Raw genomic sequence first — 25,005 nt, forward strand, 5'->3', positions numbered from 1 at the left:
ATTATATAATCTATCTGAAGCCTGTCAGTATCTCCAGGTTTCTTCCAGGTATTCGACCTTCTTTTATGATTCTTGAACCAAGTGTTAGCTATGATTATGTTGTGCTCTGTGCAAAATTCTACCAGGCGGCTTCCTCTTTCATTTGTTCCCCCCAATCCATATTCACCTACTACGTTTCCTTCTCTCCCTTTTCCTACTATCGAATTCCAGTCACCCATGACTATTAAATTTTCGTCTCCCTTCACTATCTTAATCATTTCTTTTATTTCCTCATATATTTCTTCAATCTCTTCGTCATCTGCAGAGCTAGTTGGCATGTAAACTTGTGCTACTGTGGTAGGCGTGGGCTTCGTGTCCATCTTGGCCACAATAATGCGTTCGCTATGCTGTTTGTAGTAGGTTACCCGCACTCCTATTTTTTTATTCATTATTAAACCTACTCCTGTATTACCCCTATTTCATTTTTTATTTTAAACCCTGTATTCACCCGACCAAAAGTCTTGTTCCTCCTGCCACCGAACTTCACTAATTTCCACTATGTCTTACTTTAACCTATCCATTTCCCTTTTTAAATTTTCTAACCTACCTTCCCGATTAAGGGATCTGACATTCCACGCTCCGATCGGTAGAACGCCAGTTTTCTTCCTCCTGATAACAACGTCCTCCTGAGTAGTCCCAGCCCTGAGATCCGAATGGGGGACTATTTTACCTCCGGAATATTTTACCCAAGGGGACGCCATCATTTAACCATACAGTAAAGCTGCATGCCCTCGGGAAAAATTACGGCCTTAGTTTCCCCTTGCTTTCAGCCGTTCGCAGTACCAGCACAGCAAGGCCGTTTTGGTTAATGTTACAAGGCCAGATCCGTCAATCATCCAGACTGTTGCCCCTGCAACTACTGAAAAGGCTGTTGCCCTCCTCAGGAACCACACGTTTGTCTGTCCTCTCAACACATACCCCTCCGTTGTGGTTGTACCTTCGGTACGACTATCTGTATAGCTGAGGCACGCAAGCCTCCCCACCAACGGCAAGGTCCAAGGTTCATGGGGGGAGGACGGTGAACATAAAGAAATTAATAGTCATCCAAGATTAGATGAAAGAGGAAGGATACGAGAAGATGGCTAGACTCCTAACAGACAGACCTTTAGAGGTCAGGTAGCACTCTATTAGTGAGGAGCTTCGAGTTCATAGTGCCGGACCTTCAGAGAGAAACAATGTGGAAATTCTCATGTAATGAATGGCATTTCTGAATAACCAACTAAAGACCTATTAAAATGAAAAAAGGTCTCATAACATAAATGTCGGAATACACAGACGAATAACAAAAAATGTAAAGCGTGCGGAAATGATAGACATCCATGAACCGCGCAAAAAATCTACCTGAGCACTGCCACGAGGACTTCGCTGCACAGAACACTTACTAAGCATGTAATGATGTAACTACAGGTTTAAATTATCCGTATGTAAATCTTGAAAAACTTAAGAATACTATACGAACTGAGTATGAGCCATACATACTGAACAGATTTCAACATAAGTAAGCCACGAAGAATTAACGGCAGTGTGATTAGGTTATAAATTTTTACAGCACTCGATTCGTCTTCCCCAAAACCATACCTAGCTTGCCTGTCATGAAGGGTATGCCGAAAAATAAAAAATACCTTTCTCTGTTTCCTCGGGTGCTTGTTTCGGAAGAGGTTATCTGGATTTGTTTGGTGGACAGGTTTATTGTCACTGGACACCAACAGACGTAATCACAGGGCGGAAGTGAACAGCGCGCGACACGTGAACGAGGCACTGTCGAAAGACCGATAACTCAGCGCGCGCTGAGTGACATGCGCTGATGGTTGTCTGCTGGCAACTCCCGAAGGCACAGTGACACGTCGCGCCGTAATGATTGACGACATTGCGTCTCATCGCGAGTTGCATCGCTGCCCTGCTGCTAGCTCAAGCTCTCACGATGTATGGAGTCCTGCTCATTCAGTACTCTAGTTATTGGCGCATTATCCCCTCGAAGAGACTTTACGATTTCTTTATTATTTGCTAGATTAAAACCTAATCTTACTGAAACTTGAATCATTATATAGAACTGAGTTTTTCTAATACTCGCAAAATTTCTACCTGTCTTCGTATGATTATTCAGTAAGTATCGCAAGAAGAAAATGCTATACAAAATAAAAAGAGAAAAAACGTTTTAACGTGTTTTACAGATTGGATATCCCAGTTTCCATTTTTATACAGAAAGGTAAATTATAACTTGAAGGATATATATATATATATAATCCTTCAACTTATAATTTACCTTTCTGTATAAAAATGGAAACTGGGACATCCAATCTGTAAAACACAAACACGGAATAATGTAGATAGAGAGGTAAAAATTGACACACATGCTTAGAATGACATGGAGTTATATTATAACAAAAAAAAAACAAGTTCACAAAATGTCCGACAGATGCGCTTCCTTTGATGATGATCGTGTGCTCAGCCGCCACTTTCATCATGCTTGGCGTCCCAGGTCCCCTGACCTCAGTCCGGGGGATTATTGGCTTTGGGGTTACCTGAAGTCGCAAGTGTATCGTGATCGATCGACATCTCTAGGGATGCTGAAAGACAACATCCGGCGCCAATGCCTCACCATAACTCCGGACATGCTTTACACTGCTGTTCACAACATTATTCCTCGACTACAGCTATTGTTGAGGAATGATGGTGAACATATTGAGCATTTCCTGTAAAGAACATCTTTGCTTTGCCTTACTTTGTTATGCTAATTATTGCTATTCTGATCGTTTCAAGCGCCATCCGTCGGACATTTTTTGAACTTTTGTATTTTTTTTTTTTCGGTTCTAATGAAACCCCATGTCATTACAAGCATCTGTGTCAATTTGTACCTCTCTATCTACATTATTCCGTGATTTATTCAGTTTTCAAATTTATACTGACTTTTTGATCACCCGGTATATATCCTTCAACTTATAATTTACCTTTCTTTATAAAAATGAAAACTGGGATATCCAATCTGTAAAACACATTAAACGTTTTTTCTCTTCTTATTTTGTATAGCATTTTCTTCTTGCCATACTTACTGAATAATCATACCAAGGCAGGTAGAAATTTTGCGAGTGTAGATACTTATAATGGGCAATTTCGAATCGGAAATTATATGTTATTTATTAGCTATTCGCAGTACAGTTTAAATAAAGCTTTAGGTTTTTACAACCAACTAATCTGTTATTATAGCGGCCGTTATTTGATACAGAACTGAAGAAAATTAAATTCTGAGGCCAGGCTTAAGCGGCGCAATCTCGTAACTATTCCATACTGGGAGAAACGATCTGGGTTTCAGAAAAGAACTTCTAGTGCATTTTCTGTTCGCCACAGGTTACAGTAAAGCTACTCCGTACTGCTCATCGAAGTCACCGAAACACGCCAGTTCACATGTTAAAATATTGAGGTGCTGGGAGTTATCTGTGCTGGGTGCCAGTGGTCACATCTTCGTGGGGGAAAGTAGGTCAGTCTCTCAGCAATATCATTTATCGGAATCAAATTTTATACTACAACGCTGGTTCGATACCAGGTTGTCATTCACAGTGAAAAGTGTTACATGAAACTGGAGATTCTTGAGGTGTAATTTCATGGCCGTGCAATCACTTCTAATAACGGTAGATAGTGAAGATAGGGTTATATAGTTCACGAACAACCATAGCCAAGCGGAATGGGTACAAAAATTCAGCTATCCTTACTAAAGACAGAAAACTTCATTCAGAGCTTGAAAATATTATTTTGTACTCTTAAATGACTTGATAAAGATGCCTAATAGTTGCACCCCCCTCCCCCAATGAACCATGGACCTTGTCGTTGGTGCGGATGCTTGCATGCCTCAGTGATACAGATAGCCGTACCGTAGGTGCAACCACAACGGAGGGGTATCTGTGGAGATGCCAGACAAAGGTGGGGTTCCTGAAAAGGGGCAGCAGCCTTTTCAGTAGTTGCAGGGGCAACAGTCTGGATGATTGACTGATCTGTCCTTGTAACATTAACCAAAACGGCCTTGCTGTGCTGGTACTGCGAACAGCTGAAAGCAAGGGGAAACTACAGCCGTAATTTTTCCAGAGGTCATGCAGCTTTACTGTATGGTTAAATGAAGATGGCGTCCTCTTGGGGAAAATATTCCGGAGCAAAAATAGTCCCCCATTCGGATCTCAGGGCGGGGACTACTCAGGAGGGCGTCGTTTTCGGGTAAAAACAAAACAGGCGTTCTGCAGATCGGAGGGTGGAATGTCAGATCCCTTAATCGGACAGGAAGGTTAGGAAATTAAAGAGGGGATATGGATAGATTAAAGTTAGATATAGTGGGAATTAATGTAGTTTGGTGGCAGGAGAAACAAGACTTTTGGTCAGGTGAATACAGGGTTATAAGTACAAAATAAAATAGGGGTAATGCAGGCGTAGGTTTAATAATGAATAAAAAATAGGAGTGCGTGTAAGCTACTATAAACAGCACATTGAACGCATTATTGTTGCCAAGATAGACAGGAAGCCCACACTTACCACAGTAGAACAAGTTTACATGCCAACTAGCTCCGCAGATGACGAAGACATTGATGAAATGCATGATGACATAAAAGAAATTATTCAGATAGTGAAGGGAGACGAAACCTTAATAGTCATGGGGGACTTCAATTCGATAGTAGGAAAAGGCAGAGAAGGAAACGTAGTAGGTGAATATGGATTGGGAGTAAGGAATGAAAGGGGAAGCCGTCTGGTAGAATTTTGCACAGAGCATAACATAATCATAGCTAACACCTGGTTCAAGAATCATGAAAGAAGGTTGTATACATGGAAGAGGCCTGGAGATACTGGAAGGTTTCAGATGGATTACATATTTGTAAGTCAGAGATTTAGGAACCAGGTTTTAAATTGTAAGACAGTTCCAGGGGCAGATGTGGACTCTGACCACAATCTATTGGTCATGAACTGTAGATTAAAACTGAAGAAACTGCAAAATGGTGGGAATTTAAGGAGATGCGACCTGGATAAACTAACAGAACTAGAGGTTCAAATGGCTCTGAGCACTATGGGACTTAACATTTGAGGTCATCAGTCCCCTAGAACTCAGATCTACTTGAACCTAACTAACCTAAGGACATCACACACACCCATGCCCGAGGCAGGATTCGATCCTGCGACGGGACTGAAGCGCCTAGGACCGCTCGGCCACAGCGGCCGGCCAACTAGAGGTTGTGCAGAGTTTCAGGAAGAGCATTAGGGAACGATTGACAAGAATGGGGGAAAGTAACACAGTAGATGAAGAATGGGTAGCTTTGAGAGATGAAATAGTGAAGGCAGCAGACGACCAAGTACGTAAAAAGACGATGGCTAGTAGAAATCCTTGGGTAGCTGAAGAAATATTGAATTTAACTGATGAAAGAAGAAAATATAAAAACGCAGTAAATGAAGCAGGCAAGAAGGAATACAAACGTCTCAAAAACGGGATCGACAGGAAATGCAAAATGGCTTAGCAAGGATGGCTAAAGGATAAATATAAGGATGTAGAGGCATATATCACTAGGGTTAAGATAGATACTGCCTACAGGAGAATTAAAGAGACCTTTGGAGAAAAGGGAACCACTTGTATGAATATCAAGAGCTCAAATGGAAACCAGTTCTAAGCAAAGAAGGGAAAGCAGAAAGGTGGAAGGAGTATATAGAGGGTCTATATATAGACGATGTAATTGAGGATAATATTATAGAAATGGAAGAGAAGGTAGATGAAGATTAAATGGGAAATATGATACTGTGTGAAGAGTTTGACTGAGTACTGTATGATGTAAGTCGAAACAAGGACCCATGAGTAGACAACATTCCATTAGAACTACAGATAGCCTTTGGAGGGCCAGTCCTGACAAAACTCTACCGTCTGGTGAGCAAGATATATAAGACAGGCGAAATACCCTCAGACTTCAAGAAGAATATAATAATACCAACCCAAATAAAGCAGCTGTTGACAGATATCAAAATTAACGAACTGTCAGTTTAATAAGCCACGGCTGCAAATTACTAACACGATTTCTTTACAGACGAATGGAAAAACTGGTAGAAGCCGACCTCGGGATAGATCAGTTTGGATTCCGTACGTATGCTGGAATACGTGAGGTAATACTGACCCTACGACTTACCTTAGAAGATAGACTTAGGAAAGGCAAACCTACGTTTCTAGCATTTCTAGACATAGAGAAAGCTTTTCACATTGTTGAATGGAATACTCTCCTTCAACTTTTGAAGGTGACAGGGGTAAAATACAGGGATCGCCAGCCTATTTACAATTTGTACAGAAACCAGAAGGGAGCTGTAAGAGTCGAGGGGTATGGAAGGGAAGCAGTGGTTGGGAAGGGAGGGAGACAGGGTTGTAGCCTATCCCCGATGTTATTCAATCTGTATATTGAGCAAGTAGTAAAGGAAACAAAAGAAAAATATGGAGTAGGAATTAAAATCCACGGAGAAGAAATAAAAACTTTGTGGTTCGCCGATGACATTGTAATTCTGTCAGAGACAGCAAAGGACCTGGAAGAGCAGTTGAACTGAATGGTCAGTGTCTCGAAAGGAGTATATAAGATGAACATCAAGAAAAGCAAATCGAGGGTAATGGGATGTAGGCGAATTAAATAAGATGATGGTGAGGGAATTACATTAGGAAATGACACTTAAAGTAGTAAAGGAGTTTTGTTATTTGGAGAGTAAAATAACTGATGATGGCCGAAGTAGAGAGGATATAAAATGTAGACTGGCAATGGCAAGGAAAGCATTTCTGAAACAGAGAGATTTGTTAACATCGAGTATAGATTTAAATGTCAGGAAGTCGCTTCTGAAAGTATGTGTGTGGAGTGCAGCCACGTATTGAAGTGAAACACCGACGATAAATAGTCTAAATGTGTTGCTACAGAAGACTGCTGAAGATTAGATGGGTGGACCACATAACTAATGAGGAGGTATTGAATAGAATTGGGGAGAAAAGAAACTTGTGGCACAAGGGATCGGTTGGTAGGACATGTTCTGAGGCATCAAGGGATCACCAATTTAGTATTGGAGGGCAACGTGGAGGGTAAAAATCATAGGGGGAGACCAAGAGATGAATACACTAAGCAGATTCAGAAGAAGCTTGCCCAAGATGGAGTAGCATGGAGAGCTGCATCAAACCAGTCTCTGTACTGAAGACCACAACAACAACAGAGTGCTGCCATGTGGCTTAAAGAACTAACAATATGGTCCATGTATCTAATAGCAGCTCAAATAATCGAAGCGTTTCTGTTAATTCAGAAGTTGTTCTCCGTATAGCGCCGTACATATAGGATCTGAAGCGTCTGAAGCATACTCTTTGTTTTGTACGTATTTATCGTAAAATTTACATTTTTTTTTAGTTTTCATCTGAAAAGTTGGCCAGAAAACAGGAAATAGGGTAGTAGACAGAATCTGAACCTATAAATTCTGTCTACTAGTAATATATTGCCCGACTCATCTAAGAAAGAACTCATGGATTTTCGACAGCAAACCTCTGCATAATGCACAACGTCTCTCTTGTGTCTGTTATTGTTGATCATCTCCGTAACACTCGCAAGCCTACTAAACTATATTGCTATGAAACGAACCGTTCTTTGTTGGATATTCTCTGTCTGATTGTATACACCTGGTAAGGGTTTCAGACTGATCAGCAATCTCAGCTTATAATCTGATCTTTCTACCATTAGTTTTGTGTGTACATTTCACTCTACGTCCATCCGATCTCATATTCCTAGGTATCAAATGAACTGTATGATTCCAGACCTTCTCAATTCTTAAACATCTATTATATATATATATATATATATATATGGAGACTGAAGCGACGAATTAAAATTTGTAGTAAGGCCGGCATTCGAACCTAGGTCTCCTACTCAACAGGCTGATGAGCTGACCCCTCCACCACCCTGGCACAGTGGCTTTGCATTACTGCACTGAATACCCTATCACGCCTCCCTCCTAAATCATTTGATGAATTGTCATTCATGCCTAAGCCCACTTGGTATTCCCCCTAAACACGGTGTGTGGGAACTGAAAAAGGCTCTGGAACCATATAGTTTCATTCCATTAAAGCATCTATGCCTCGGTTTCAGGCAAGATCCCCCATTTCCTTCGGTGCTGTGGCACTATTCCAGTACAGTTGTAGACCCTCTGCAATGCTGTTCGAGTTTCAGGGGAATACCAAGTGGGGTGGGCTGAGCATGAGTGGGAATTTATTTGAAGGATGCGTGCTAGCGTAGTCACTGCAGTTATGTAAAGAAACTGTGCGAGGGTGGCGTAATGGTTATATCATTTGTCTAGTGAGCAGAAGACTCAAGTTCGAGTCCCTGGCTTGGTACTAATTTTGATTCCCCGCTTCAGTCTGCATATACGTGTCACTCCTGCCTAGGAGTGATGCATGTATGCAGATTGAAGCGCACCTGTTATTTTCCCCAGTGACTAACCGCCAATAAAGTAATCGAACATTAACGGACGTCTTCACCTTTTATTGCTCAATACGTTTTGTCTTTTCACGGTCATGGATCAACTGTCAGTCTCTACATCGACAGTCCATCTCCTTTAAGTCTTCCTGCCTTTGGCTCTAGCCTACTCCGACAGAGTTTTCCTACAGACAACAGATTCCGACAAGTAGTTTCGAAGTCATTCACAGGATCATTTATATGTATTGAAACAGTAACGGCCTATAACACTCCCTTGGGGTACTCCAAAATTTATCTTTACATCTGTCGAATTCTTCTTGCAGAAGATAGGTGTTGAATTTTATCCGCTAGGATGCCGTGAATCTAGTCACAAATATGGCCCTATACTCAATGAGTTTCTATTATTTTCACTAAGCGACAGTGCGTAACGATATAGAATGCTTCCTAAAGCCAAGGAACACGATAACTATATTGACACCTTTGTCTACTGCGATCGAGTAATCATGGACGAACAGAGATAGTCGCGTATAACAAGACCGTTATTTGAGGAGTCTATGTTGGTTTTCATGGACAAGATCATCTTCGTCCAGAAACATCAAGATGCATCAGCATAAAATCTTCCATTATTCAACAACATCAGCGGTACAGACCTACAATTATTTTGTTCACCTGCCTACGGTCCTTCATGAAAACGGAAACGAGCTGCGCATATTTTTTCTTTTTTTTTCCCACTCGTTTGGTAGCCGTCCTTGATCCAGCGATGTACGATAAACTGCTCCTAGAATGGAGTTATTTCTTGCGAATAATCTCTACAGAATAAATAGGTACAGACGCCTTTCTACCGTTGCGAAATTTTCTATTCGTTGATTTTCTGTTCCGTGATCTCTTATCCGAATACGTGCCATTTAGGGATTCGTTCAGGTATCAAAGCACAAATCCTGTTATGATCTTCGACAGCGAAACAATTCTGGATGAATTCAGTATTTCAGTCTTCTTTCTGCAATCTTCCACTTCGTTCCTAGAATGGTCACTGAGCTACAGAACAGATGATTCAGATTATCCTACAGAATTAACGTAAGGCGTAAATTTCTTAGGCTTTTTGGTCCGACTGGTTGGTAAAATTTACATTCCAATTCAGTGAACGCTATTTTCACCGTTCTTTTAATATCGTTTCGTTCAGATTTTGTTTTTGCAACCTAACTTTACTTCGATTAAAACTGTGACGAAGTTCAGTCTGCTTTCGTAGCCATTTCCTAACATGAGTATTCAATCATGGTGAGTTTTTCATGTCCTTCACAATCATTATCGGCATATAGTGGTCTAAGGCGTATTGTACAATGCCTTTCATGTCCATGCGTTTGCCGTTCAACTCCTCCGAGCCGAATAATCGCTGTTGACTACTTGGCTAAACTGCAATTTAATTTCTGTCATTCTGCGTATGTAATTGTGTCATGTTTTCTTTGTCTACCGTTTGAAAATACATTTCGGTATTAATTAAATGTGAGCAATACCTAATTAAAGCACATTTATTTCCTACGTTGAACTATGACTTAACTCGACATGGATATTCTTTAACGTTAATAATAGACAGTTGTAATTCTATTCAATGGAGGGTCCATTTGACTGTAGATGTATCTGATTTCGCTTAAGTTGAAATTAAGTCTTTGGATTAATGGAACATCATTTTTTGGTGAGTTGGTGTGGTAAAACATCCTATTTGCCTGGTGTCCCTAGCAAACAATTAGCTTCATAAAGGTATCATACATATGAATGTACTTGATAGATTTCCTTAGATACCATAATTTCATTACCATTATGGTCTAGCTTGTAGACCTCTAAACTCTGAGTCAGAAGGTCCCCGGTTCACTCTCGGATAAGCCGGCTGGTGTGGCCGAGCGGTTCTAGGCGCTTCAGTCTGGAACCGCGCGACCGCTATGGTCGCAGATTGGAATCCTACCTCTGGCATGTATGTGTGTGATGACCTTAGGTTAGTTAGGTTTAAGTAGTTCTAAGTTCTAGGGGACTGATGACCTCAGATGTTAAGTGCTGTAGAGCTCAGAGACATTTGAGCCACTCTCGGATACATGCGGGGAATTCACTCGCTCCAGTGCGTCCAGGACAGCCCCAGGTCCAATCAAATGATTCAAATGGCTCTGACCACTATGTATCTTAACATTTGTGCTCATCAGTCCCCTAGAATTAAGAACTACTTAAACCTAACCAACCTAAGGACATCACACACACCCATTCCCGAGGCTGGATTCGAACCTGCGACCGTAGCAGTCACGCGATTCCAGACTGTAGCGCCTAGAACCGCTCGGCCACCGAGGCCGGCCAGGTCCAATCATCCTACTTTCAAATGTAGACTCGGTAGCTTTCCCGTGATGAAAATGCGACAAAAGTGAGCTGGAAAAAATCCCCTTCCTAATGCAGTGGCGAAGGAGGCTGGACTAAACCACCAATGAGACCTATACGCGCAGCCGAATCGAGGGCTTGCGACACTGACTTGACGTTCACATTTAACAGAACTGTAATTGGAGGGAAAACGACCTTTATATTTATATTTCAACAGCAGTATTAAAAAAACACATGTAGTTTTTCTTAGAAATAAAGTAACATATTAATACGAATGTTCTACAAAATGAAGCTTCCTGGCAGATTAAATCTGGTACTTGCAGAAGTAAAATTGTGAGGATGGGGCGTCAGTCGTGCTTGGGTAGCTCAGGCGGTAGAGTACTTGGCCGCGAAATGCAAAGGTCCTGCACACAGTTTTAATCTGCCACGTAGTTTCATATAAGCGCACACTCCGCTTGCTGAGTGAAAATCTCATTCTGGTTCTACAAACTGCTTGAGATTTAGAACTCCCTTAATTGCCAGGTGTGAGAGTTGAAAATTTGTATGCAAATGATGTAGGTGAGCATATAGCTGAACTGTATACTGAAATACCCTTGATTTGCATGAGAATTTTTTCCCGACAAGGCCTCAAAAAACTAACGGAAAAGTAAGTAAATGTCTTTAGTCAGCTATATTGATCTAACTTCATTCAGTGAGAAAGCAACAAGTCACTCTCAACGGAACAACATTGACAGATGTTAGGGTAATGTCCGGTGCACTGCAAGGAAGTGTAACAGAATTGTTTGTTTACAACGTATTTGAATGAACTACTAGAAAGCATGGGAAGGTCTTTACGGCGCGGGATTAGCTGAGCGGGCTAGGGCGCTGCAGTCATGGACTGTGCGGTTGGTCCCGGCGGAGGTTCGAGTCCTCCCTCGGGCATAGGTGTGTGTGTGTGTGTGTGTGTGTGTGTGTGTGTGTGTGTGTGTGTGTGTGTGTGTGTGTGTTTGTCCTTAGGATAATTTAGGTTAATTAGTGTGTAAACTTAGGGACTGATGACCTTAGCAGTTAAGTCCCATAAGATTTCACACGCAAGGTCTTGACGGTTGTTCGCAAATGTTGCAGTTGTCTATACCAAAGTAGGAAAACCAGAAGACAGAAGACAATAGAGATTTGCAGAATTTTGTAAATTTGTGGTAAGATCTAATGGGACCAAACTGTTTAGGTCATCGGCCCCTAAGCTTACACACTACGTAATCTAACTTTATCTTAACGCTATGGAACACACCCACACCCATTCCCGAGGGAGGACTCGAATCTCCTACGGGGATAGCCACGCGGACCGTGACGAAGCCTCCAAGACCACACGGCTACCCCACGCGGCGTTTTGCAGTATAAACTACAGGGGATCAATGAGTAGTGCAGGCTCTAGCAGTTTGCTCTGTACGTCAATAAAAGTAAGACACTACGCATACACAGGGAAAGAAATCCACTACCATACAACTACATTATAGATTAAAAACTGCTGGGAACTGTATCTACAGTAAAATACTCAAGAATAACTATCCAGAGAAACCTTAAGTGTAGTGGCCACATATCAATCTTGGACCCTTACCAGATAGGACTGATGAGAGAGAGAGAGAGAGAGAGAGAGAGAGAGAGAGAGAGAGAGAGAGAGAGAGAGAAGAGCTGAGCGTTTCGTCATCGGTCGTTGAGTCGGCGCGAGGTCGTTGTCGTCACAGATACTCTCAACAAACTGACTGCTATGGTGTACACTACAAGAGAGGTGCTTGGCATCATGGACAGGTTTGCTATTGCTTTTCTGAGAGATTTTTTCGGGAAGAGTAGGACAACATATTACTTCCTCTCACATGCATCTCGCGAAATGATCACTCGAAGCAACTTCGAAAAATAGAGTGAATAGAGAGTTATACCGACAGTCATTCTTACCACGCACCATTCGCGAGTGGAAAAGAGAAAGAGGGAACAATTAGTGGTACCAAACGCACACTCCGCCTCACACCGTCAGGTTGCTTGCGGAGTATTATTGTATACACGGAAATATAAACTAATTTTGTCACTCTAAAAATCTTCCAGGCAAACCCTGTTAAAATCGAATTTGCTATTCTGTATGCTACTCACACTACTTGTAACACAATATCCAACGTCTTCGATTTTAACGATATGTTACATATTCTACTTGTCTCTGGTTTCTGATTACTGCAGAATGTAATTATCCAAACACATCATCTCAATTATTAACATTATAAGCAGCTATTCTGGGGCTTCTTGACCAGCATAATGCTGTTCATAAATAGCAATAGGAAGTATTACTTTTCTCTAAAATTACTCCTCTACACAGGACTGCGTTTTAACACGATTCACCGTGAATCATGGAATTACTTGTAACTGTAGCCTTCTGAACCACAGCTCGTAACCTTCGTTGTGTACTTTCGTGCTGTCTCGGGCATGGATGTGTGTGATGTCCTTAGGTTAGTTAGGTTTAATTAGTTCTAAGTTCTAGGCGACTGATGACCTCAGAAGTTAAGTCGCATATTGCTCAGAGTCATTTGAACCCATTTGTACTTTCGCCTTAGGGCCATTTACAAGCGTGATTAGAGTTTAGAATATCACCGACACGAAGACCATTACGTGCGTAGCAGAATGTCACTGTGAAAATATACATGCTTGGTAGTGGCCGTGATACCAGCCTTGCTGGATATGATTTAAGGAAACCGAGAAACCCCTCGTATACACTGTAGTCACAAAAGTCATGGAAAACATCCTAACATCGTGCAGGAACTCCTTTTGCCCGGCGCAGTGCAACAGCTCGACGTGGCATGGACTTAACGAGTTGTTGGAACTTCCCTCAGAAATACAGAGCCAAGCTGCCTCTTTAGCTGCCCATAGTTGTGAAAGTCTGCCGGTGCCTGATTTTGTGCACGAACTGACTCATCGATTGTGTCCTATAAATGTTCGATGGTATTCATGTCGGGTGGTTCTGGTAGCCCAATCATTCTTCAAACGAATCGTGAACGACTGTGTCCCCGTGACATGGCGCACTGACATCAAAAAAAAATTCCATCGTTGTTTGGGAACACGAATTCCATGAATGGCTGCAAATGGTCTCCAAGCAGCCGAACATAAGCATTTCCAGTGAATGATCGGGTCAGTTGGATCAGAAGATCAAGTCCATTCCATTTAAACACAGCCCACACCATTATGGAGCTACCACCATCTTCCACATTGAATTTTTCGCAAGTTGGGTTCATAGCATCTGCGTCACACACGAACCCCACCATCAGGTTTTACCAGGTGAAGCTTAGCTCATCTGACCAGGCCACCGTTTCACAGTGGTCTTGTGTAAAACCGATATGGTCACGAGCCGAGGAGAGGCGCTGCAGGAGATGGGCTGTTAGCAAAGGCTCTCGCGTTGGTTGTCTGCTGCCATAGTCTATTAACGCCAAATTTCGCTGCACTGTCCTACTGGATATGTTCGTCCTAAGATCCACACAAATTTCTGTGGTTATTTCACGCAGCCTTGCTTGTTTGTTAGCACCGACAGCTCTACGTAATCGCCACATCGCCACTGTTCTCGGTCGTTAAGTGAAGGCCGTCGGCCACTTTGTTGTCCGTGGTGAGTGGTAAAGCCTGGAATTTGGTACTCTCGTCACACTCGCGACGCTGTGGATCTCGGAATATTGTATTCCCAGTCGATTTCTGAAATGAAATACCTCACGCCTGTAGTTCCAACAATCTTGCAGCGTTCAAAATCTATTGATTCACATCGTGCGGCTATAGCTACGTCGGAAAAGTTTTCACGTCAATCATCTGAGTACAGCTCCACTATACATTGCCCCTTTATACCTTGTGTACACTATGCTACCGCCATCTGTGTATATGCATATGGAATAACTATTGTATACTTTTTTAATTACACGTCTCAACTCGTGGCTACTGGACGAAGAACAGAACCTCAACAGGCATATATATGTAATAAAATAAATGAGGACTACGCAAATTCATAATAGCCATCGTAAGTTCGATCACTACAGGGACTTCTAGTCGTCGTTGCAATGACACAAAATTTCAAGGACAGTCGATTTTAGTCTTTTGTGTATAATAGCCTGTCAGGCTAATACACTGTCCTCTGACATTGATGCGACGACCTGTCAAAAGCCTGAATAACTATCTTTGGCAGCGTGGATCCACTTGAGAGGTGCTTCAGGAGTATCAGTGAGGTTCTGGAAGGTACTGAAAGGGATATGGAGACATGCTGACTTCAGTGCCGTGGCCAGCTCGCCAGGTTTCTCGACTGGGAGTCCATGGGGCGAACAGCCTAATCGAGGTGGTCTCACAGATTGTCGACGGGGTTTAAATTCTGGAGGTTGGTGGCCAGTGGAGTACGGTAAACTCATCCTGGTGCTCTTCGAACCACGCACGTACAATGTGAGCATTGCGACACGTTGCATTGTCCTGTTGGTAGATGTCACAGTGGCGAGGAAAAAGTTCAAGTAAGGGTGGACTTGTGTTCAGCCATTGTGCCTTACAGAATGACGAGATCCACTCAGGGACTGCCCTCCGGCGTGAACCCTTCCAACGATTATTGTTGGATGATTGCTTTTAAATGCTTCCCACTGTACATGCCAGGAGCACCTGTCCGCTAGAGAATAAAATGTGGTTCATCAGAAAAGGCCACATGTAACCACTCTGTGGACGTAGTTACGGTACTGGCGTGCCAGTTCCAGCCTTCGTCGCTGAAGGCTAGCATCAGCAAGGGTGCATGATCGTAGCGTCTCCAGCGGAGATCCATACGTGGCCATGTTCACTGAACTGTCGTCGAGGAGACACTGTCGGTAGCTCCTTAGTTCATCTGGGCGATCAGTTGCACGTATATTCACTCATACACATATCCGCAGCAGTCATGCACCCTAGTCATCTACGACTCATGATACACCACAGTTGCCTCTGCACCGGTTTTGAATAGAGCTGTTTTGCCATGTACGCTATACGTTAATCACGGCGGCACGGGAACAGTTTCCAAACTCAGCCGTTTCGGAAATGCTTCCATCTTTGGCCGGAAAGCCAATAATCATGTGCTTATGGACGTCAGATAAATCGCTCCGTTTCTGCATTACGACAACGACTGCTCTGTTATCCGTGTACCCCTTACACGCTTTACATACCCTCCACTGCTAGTGTTGCCAACTGCCATATGTAAGTGATTATTGCACGTTGACGTAGAAAATGGTGGCGGCCACATCAATGTGGCTCCTTTAATTGCAAAGTGTTGAATTAAAAATGCATCAGTTTATTGTAACGTTACTTCTGTTACGGCTATTTATCTTAACGCGTTCCTAATGAAGAATGCTCGTGTATTATGCACTATTAGCTCGTGTCATTCTCTCCTTGGATACAAGGGACTGTCGCCGCAGAAACTGTATTGATCATGACCTTATCTGTATAACATGTTTTTACCAAGAAAAGATTTCACACGTTGGGAGGAGTTCCAAGAAGACATGAAAGCCCTGCCTTCAAGTGCCGCAGCCTGTTTTCTATAGCTGCTGGGAGAGGGCTTCTCCGGCCGTGCGCTAACGCTCCACTAATAAGAGGGTGGAGCTTCAGGGCCCTTCCTTTCAAAGGGGCTGAGAAAGCGAAGAGTATAAGAATTCCCAATCTTATTAAACCGCACTGAAACAGTAAAATACTGGGCTAAACAAGCACAGAGTGTTCTTAGGAAATGTGTCTCTTGTAACATCACTTTAGCTCCGTAATCGTATTTTACGTAACAAAACGTCTGAGATATATCAAGTGGCGAAGGAATCACTGACGCCGATCACATGATACAATATTTGTTGAGAAACAAACATGGATTAACCAAACATGACGTAAGTAAGACATAATTTTAACGGAGATGTTAAAAAATCCGTTTGACAAGTTCGATTGTTGGTGAATAAATAAAGCTGCAAAGTAGTTAAATGCAGAAAAACAAACAAATCATTTGCAACAGGAAAGGAGTGATTAGGGAAAGTACGCAGCAATTCTACAGTTTGCCTTATGATTAAAACATATTCGCTACAAAAAAAGAAGTCGGAACTTAACGTAGTTAGCAAATATCTTGGAAAGTTCATAAACAGTTTACTTCAAATTTTTATACGATACTCTAATAAAGATTTGTACTGCCGTAGACTAAATATTTTTAAATATATACAGTGTATTAACATATGTAAGAAATAGAAGGAAAATGTTGTCTGCAAAAATCTCGAAATATTCATGATCGATTCATTTGAAGTTTTTTGGACACTGCCCTAATGAACATTCAGGCGTACGTAGGTAATATATTTTCTAACAACAGTACACAAGTATTTTGCGGAAACCGATTTCGAGAAAAAAAAATTGCTGTGCTGTGCTGCGAAAATGTGTGCACTATCAGAGTATTTCAGCCAGTAGACAAATTGTTGATACTGAATATATTCTTTCTCCTTATATAGTTTTAAGCAGAGTTGGTATATACAACAATGTGCTGTTTCGTTTTATTCCTTGCTGTCGGTTTTAACGGAAATTAGGAAAGTTGTATTTATAATTTATCGGCTTATGATAAGAATATTACTACGAAATCTGAATCGTCCGAATCTTCGTAATTCTACCCGATCGCTGATTCAAACCATGCGAAATACCGTCGTTGAAGCTGCTATACTGACAGATCCAGCAGCTGGAAAGGCCTTTCTTAATACCCCGTATACCAATTATCCCAACCGATTCTGCCATTAATTTTAAGCGACTTCAGTTTTCAATCAAGGTATCCTTTACAACACCAATGAGTACAAACAGGGGAAAGGAGCAGACAGACAGAAAGAGGGGGGGAGGGGGGAGGAGGAAACGACAGAGAGAGGGAGGTGAATGACAGAGGAAGGGAGGAGAAGGAAGAGATGGACAAGGACAGGGGGTTGGAGGGTCAGAGAGGGAGCAGGAGAGACGAAGATTATGACGTACATCCAATTCACGGACATTTAGCAGCTGCCAAGTACTTCCGGGTTCACAATAAAGTTTATAAGCACATGTCACTATACGAGGTCAAGGGCAGTAGAAAATAAGTCACTAGTTAAGAAATTAAAACATTCACTGGAATAACAGAAAGTTAATTTTCTAAGATAGTGATGAATAAAAAATAATGTGAAATGAGTGATTACAACAAAATACTGGATTTTACAGTCTGTTTGAATCACATCTAATAAACACATCAAAGACGACGATACAAACAAATGTACTAGATAAGTACGAGAGTATACAAAAAATAATCTATACTAGATGCATGCTACACAATAATTTAGAAAGCGCGTCATAAAGTAATTATAGTGAAAAGTATGTGCATTTCGCGCAACAATCAGCTTTGGGTATGAATGGTAAAAGTTATCAAGAGTTTATTAAAATAGTGTAGTGTTTCATCAATTTAACGGTTTCGTTCATATGTGACTATCTCATGAGCAACTGAAATAGTGATAGATGCTTTGATGAGGATTGAGCACTTTTTTCACCGCTATGAATGGAACATTTCGACGTGTAACGTCGCCATGCTTGTGCTGACCGACAGCACGGTAGTCGCAGGCGGGATAGACAAGACGGACGATATCACTGCATGCGATCGCGGCTAGATCTCGTTTACGTGCGACACATGGGATACACCCTCTCCGAGGTCATGACGACGCTGAGCCATACAACAAATATAACACGCCGTACATCTTTATCTCTTCTCAAAGAGATTATAATGAACGAAATAACACAGCAATTGGACACTCGAAACGCGGGAAATTGTTGCCGAGAGTGACTAGTCAGAATGTAAACTGATGGCAAGTTAACCCTTCGTCTGCAGCCAAATGAATCGATGAATCCTGCTTGCCCAAATGGAACTGTTTAATCAGCTGGTGAGTGAATTCTGGAACGGAGTGTGTTTATAGGGGATGAAATTCGGATCCACCACTGTCTCTCATCGGCGGTTGCGAAGGTAATCTCATGTTCGACATATGGCATATATTCCTTCTCCTACAGGAACCTTCACACTCAAACTGAACTGTAGATGCTTGTGCTCCCCTCACCCTCCTTCTGTCACCTGAGGTCCATATAAGTCAGCACGTCCTGGATGGAATAGAAGGAGACCTTGGCGTTGGATCTAGTTCTGACCAATCGTATAAATTGTGGACAGTTCTGCAACAGATCTGGTTACTCGTAGCACCATCACTGCCTTCTGCGAGAAGGAGGATGCTAAATGGTACCAGGTAGGTGTTACTAATTTAGTTGTTCGCGAGAGTGAACTGCGACGAAAGAACCAAAATGAAAGGTCAGTGGCTGACTTACGGTGTAAGTGATAGAAACGTTCGAGAGCAATGATGCAGTTTAGTCTCTGGATTGGAAGGAAGGGTTATGATTGCAGCTAATGAGGCAAGCAAATGAAATGCATGGAAAAAAAGACTTGGCTATAGCATAATCGATCATCGTTAAGTACACAAGAGCTAACTACAGAAGCAGAGGCAAAGAAACTTTCATAATTAGAAGGTAGAATCACGCGAAATAGCCAAAGCACTGACTAAATGTGAAGCGTGTTCGTATATGGATTTGCCAGTTTCACGTAACAGGTTCGGAAATTACGATGCCAGTCATTTATGTCACAGCGCTACCTAGCAACGAAACATAATCAGGGATATTGGATAGGACTTAAAACATACCTGACCATATATGAAATGTATAGATGTTAAGAGGACTAGATCGGGATATAACTTGCTCTACAAATACCGAGGTAGTCAAAATTCTAAATCTGGCACTAATAGAAGCAATGAAGATTAGAACATTAGATCCATAGAAATACTTGAATTAATTGCTCAACTTTTCGTAGATTTCATTTGTTAAATATGAGTCGGAAAGAAAATGCTGGAACGAAACAGAACAAAGTATAGTTTTACACAAAACAAGCTAGAAAATTAATAACTAAAACAGTTACAGTAAAGAAAGCACGTTTACAGTTCAGTACATTAAAATGACTACAGTAGCAAATATTCACCTTTAATCTACGTTTTACCTGAGAATGCAGGCAGTAGCTTAAGATCTGAATTACCAATTTATTCAACCACTTTGCATTTATATTATTTTGTTTTAAAACTATTCAAATAGCTCTGAGGACTATGGGACTTAACTTCTGAGGTCATCAGTCCCCTAGAACTTAGAACTACTTAAACCTAACTATCCAAAGGACATCACACACATCCATGCCCGAGGCAGGATTCGAAGCTGCGACCGTAGCGGTCGCGCGGTTCCAGACTGTAGCACCCAGAACCGCTCGGCCACCCTGGCCGGCTTTAAAACTATTTCAGTAGGAGTCATTACGTCAACTTACGTTTGTATTTACTATAGCATCGTGTACATATAACCCGTATAGTAATTGTGCGTTACATGCACATTTCTAATTAAAGCTGAATTTCGCCCAGTCCAGCATTTAGCTTCCACTCTTCTGGAAGATCGTGGAAGGTCACGTGTGATATGTCACTTTACATTCTCAAATTTCGATATGTAATAGTATGTATAGAACTAATTATCTTGAGTTGTGTATCTCGTTACTAAGACTAACGTTTAGGTTCATTATATTCATATTCAGCGTAGAACAATTACAGTAACACGTTCGCCGAGTGGAATGCTCTGGATGAAGAGAGAGAACACTTCACGCATATTCTTACACGTAGACTCAAATTACCACACTCTCATAAAAAAAAGACTGTGGCACCGAAGAAGAAAAATCACTGAGATTAAAATTGTTAGCAAAACCGTCTCTCTTTCAAAAGTTTATGAAGAAAACATCCTACCGTCAGATAAAAAGCACACTTTTAGGGGGGGGTGAGATATTTTTTCTTGTCAAAACGGCATGTTCTTTAGGTTCGTCGCAATGAGCGTGCCTACCCTTCACTTCCATTGTAAAACCGAAGTAGCTGGTCAGAATCACTTAAGAAAAAAGCCTTGCCACACTCTAATTCAGTGTGATCGAGACGGGAGCTGAAACTGGTGGCCTTATCTTGAACAGAGCATCCGTGTAAACAAAGCGCCGGTGAGCTAACCGCTGCCTCTGTGCCGCAGTCTTTGTGGAGATTGAAATCAGATTTACGGGCGGGCTTACCCTACTGCCAGACCGCACAAAAATCCACTCTGTTATCGAAGGCGCATCTTCTCCACTAGCTCCCTAAGTTACTTTCTGTGTGCGAATATCGTGAAGCACTAGTGTTTACGTCTCGTGTACGGTAAATTAAAAATCTTTTACATTCAAGAAAACTAAAATTGAGACTTTACGTTTGAAAGATTTACAATAACCACACGTCTCAGTGTTGGTATCTAATAGAGATAATTCGACTCGAAATCCGCCAATATTAATATAATTTTATTAATATGTTCTAAAAGTGAGCCAGCTCATACAAGTTCACCCTAATATTCAAAAGAAAAGAAAATCACGTACCTTTTGAGAGTACGTATAAAGCCCTTATCACAGAAGTACTGAAATTCACTGATTCAAATGCACTGATAGCTCCGGACGTTGCGATTGATTTTTGTAAATCAGTTTTAAGGGTATGAGTGATTCGTAATAGTCATATCGCATTTCAGAAACAGCATTAACGAAGTTATGTAACATATAATTCACGCCATCGAAAAACGATACGCACCTCTTCAATTTGCAACATACTGTGTTCACGAGTGAGGCAGACACGAGTCTCTAAATATAATTTTCGTCCGTTTCCGAACTGTCCTCAGCTGCATGGGTTTTTGTAATTATCACTTGTAAAAGTTGGCAATAGATTGTGTATTTATGCTAGATGCCTGTCATATTTTATTTTAATTTTTCAATATCGTCGTCAATGGTCTGGAATCATATTGTACTTATAAGCACTTGTCCCTTGCTGCAGCACGTTTTCACGTTACCGTATTATACCGCATATTTTTGGCAGATTTTAAGCAAAAATCATTGTCTATAGTTTGTTAGTTTGCGAAAACATTTATTTCTGATATTCAAGGTGATTTTTTTAAATTTCTTACTTTCACACTGGTAGCTTCCCTGTACTTGTTCAAGAACCAGTAACTATTTCTCTTAGTTATGGCATCATAAGGTTTACGCTCGCGATCAGGTGATGTTTTGCATACTGTTCGCAAAATTCGACTGACATTGGTATGTATGCTATGTTCTTACTTTTCTTATGAATAGTGCTGGCAATGAAGGTGAGGCTGACGGCATACTGGTGGCGAGCATTGCAGGGAGCTGAGAATATGGGATGGTTGGGGTTGAAGAAATGGGATGGATGGGTTGAAGAATAATTGTGTGTTTCCAACATTTATGCTGTAGTATATTGTGTTTTGGATTTGGTAGTTCTCTTTTAGCGTCCTAATTTTTTATTCTTGTTGCTTCTTCTACTACAGTGTAATTTTCAGTTCATCAGATTTTCAGGAAATGTTGCACAGCTTGTTTCTCCTTCACGTGGTATTTGTATCGAGTTTGGAAATCTGGTTAGTCCCATCTTCCTAATGTACAAAAAAGCTACCAAGTAGGTAAAGAGTCACAATAAGCTCGCTGGTTGGTCCATAAAAAACTGGTCGGATTCTCGACGAAGAATAATAATATCGTAATATTCTTTAGAAGAGACAAGATGCTTTATTTTACTTCTCAGTCCCTTGGTCTGGAGGCATGTAGCTATAGCCACGAACAGGAAAGAAGTAGCATATGTTATTGAATTCTGTGCTCTTTCTAAGAACGCTGTAAACACCTCCCCATACAACTGTTTTTATTTAGACTACCGAAAGAATGTATTGGTGCCATCATTCGGTTGTTTCGAAGTCAGAGAGAAAGTCCAGCAAAGCCGAAGGAACTTCACTGCAGCCCCTTGAAGATTCTGTTTTCAATCAGGTGTAGAAAACTATGCTTTCCTTGTTTTGCTCCTTAGTATGGATCATGATGCATAGATTGCACAACCATCCCTGTCTGGCACTGACAATCTGACTAAAAGTTTTGGATTAGTCTAGTTTCGCTGCATGTCGGAGAAAATCATAGTGATAGTTGCATTATCTTGCTTAGTTATATCATAAAAACGCTTTGCACAAATTTTATTTAATCAGTGTCTAGTTCGTAGTTCATTCTTCATCTCCACATATGTTTCTGCTCTTTATTTCCTTTAAACCTATCTTACAAGTGAAGCAGGCGTCGTTGTGATTAATTCTGAGTAATAAATTGAAACGCTTATAATATATATGATTTTATTTTGAGAAGTAGTATTGATTTAGTCCCAAACTTTTTCTTTCTTCACAGACTATTGAATATTTTATTAACTGTGAGATATGAAGGAAAGTAGCCTCTCATAAATTTTCCTTTTCTATGGTGGCTCTCTCTGCCTTTATATTTATTTAAATAATTATTAATGGCAATAGTTGAAGCTTTATAAACCTTTCCTGTTCTGTAGCCTCGTCTCTCTTCGTTTGGCAAATTTCGTCCTTCAACTTGCTGAATAGGAAATCCATCCTTCGGCATGCCAGAAACACAAACAAGCAGTACTTCACCACTCCTTTTTGTGTTAGTATATTTCCTTCTTTTTGCATCGTGGGTGTTCACTACTCTGTGCAGGGCTGAATAAATATTCAGAAATTGTAACAGAAACTTATCTTGATGTATTTTATTTAATGATGTCACATGATGATGAAACTGGGTAGTATTTTCGTAGCAAAGCTTGGATTTCGAAAACTAAACCTGAAGTCCATGATTTCATTTAATATCAGTTTCTTTTTTACTCTTTCTGTTCTGAGTTTCTTCTCGAATCGGGATTTTCTTCTACTGGAACTGCTGTGACCGCCCACTTCACACATCGTAGCGCCTACTACATCGGCATCCCACTTCTCGTCCAACCAACACGGCGTGCCTGAATCATAAGGCGTATGTTCACCATGAAACCTACGTTGTCTGTGGTGTCACACAAATATTTACCGGTGGCCACAACACAACATTAGATCTCCACCAACGGCCGCCAGGGACCGATACCCATTGGCAGAGCCTGCAGAGCACCCTCACCAGAGGTTGCAGCTAGCCCAGTAACTACTTTGATACGCCAGGCACGTGATCGCAAATAGATGCGGCAGATACATTCGCCAAACGGGCTTTATAGGGCGGCGTACTGCCGTTAAAGGGCAGTTCTACGTACCGCTTGGAATTCTACAGAGCTGCCACACCGGCAACCACGGCCAGACGCCTATTCTAGCTGGCTGATCTGCTACGAATGGACTTCGTATATTCGAAAAACCTCTTGACATTGTAGAATTGTTTCACTCAGACGTTTCCTTGTGAAGAGACGGGTCTTTTCTATTATTGTTTCTTATTTTATACTTTTGACTATCCACAGCTGGAATCGAGTCTGTTGTTCTTTTGGAGATTGTATTAATATTTCGTTTTTGATGAGTCCAATAAACTGTTTGGGATTTGTGTTTCCGCATTTCTAGTCTGCTAGCGCAGATACTTTAGGAACTCTATCTGATCAGTACGCCCTTTACAGAATCACAAGAAACGTCATCCATTCTGCTTTAGCTTGAAATACTTCTTTATCGACTAACACGACAGAAGTAAGTGAATATTGGTCTGAACGTAAGCTGTACATATTCTGACGACTTTGAGTTCAGTTGCAGTACTATTCCCACCAGTAAATACTGCAACAGTAATGTGAGAGATGGCCTACAGCAACCTGGCACGCCAGTATATTCCGCTATTATAAACTGGTTGCTATGGAAAGAAAGTTAAGCCACTTGAGAGTAATTATAGTGAATTTGTCGACTATTTTAAACTCCAACAATGCTTATATTGAGTTTTGCTGTTACATTTGATCTAGAATGTTTATACATGTATCGATATTCGACTTTTGCTAAAACGTTGTTCAGTGGTTCATGTAAAAGCTCAACGTTATGCTACTGCTGCGCCTCGCTCAGTTTTGAAATTTTTTGCATTTATCGAGTTTTGTAAAAGAGTTCCTCAATTGTTCGCAAAATAGTGTTTGAGAAAATGATGTTTGATAAAGCAGGAAAAACTGTAAAACAACTCCAATTAAAAGCTAAATATTCATTTGAAACCATTAATTCCTTATCTAAGTGTACTCAATTTGAGATAGTCTTCATCTGTATAACTTTGACGCTACAA

The sequence above is a fragment of the Schistocerca serialis genome, chromosome 3 (genome assembly GCF_023864345.2).
Source record: "Schistocerca serialis cubense isolate TAMUIC-IGC-003099 chromosome 3, iqSchSeri2.2, whole genome shotgun sequence".
In the NCBI taxonomy this organism is placed as follows: Eukaryota; Metazoa; Arthropoda; class Insecta; order Orthoptera; family Acrididae; genus Schistocerca; species Schistocerca serialis.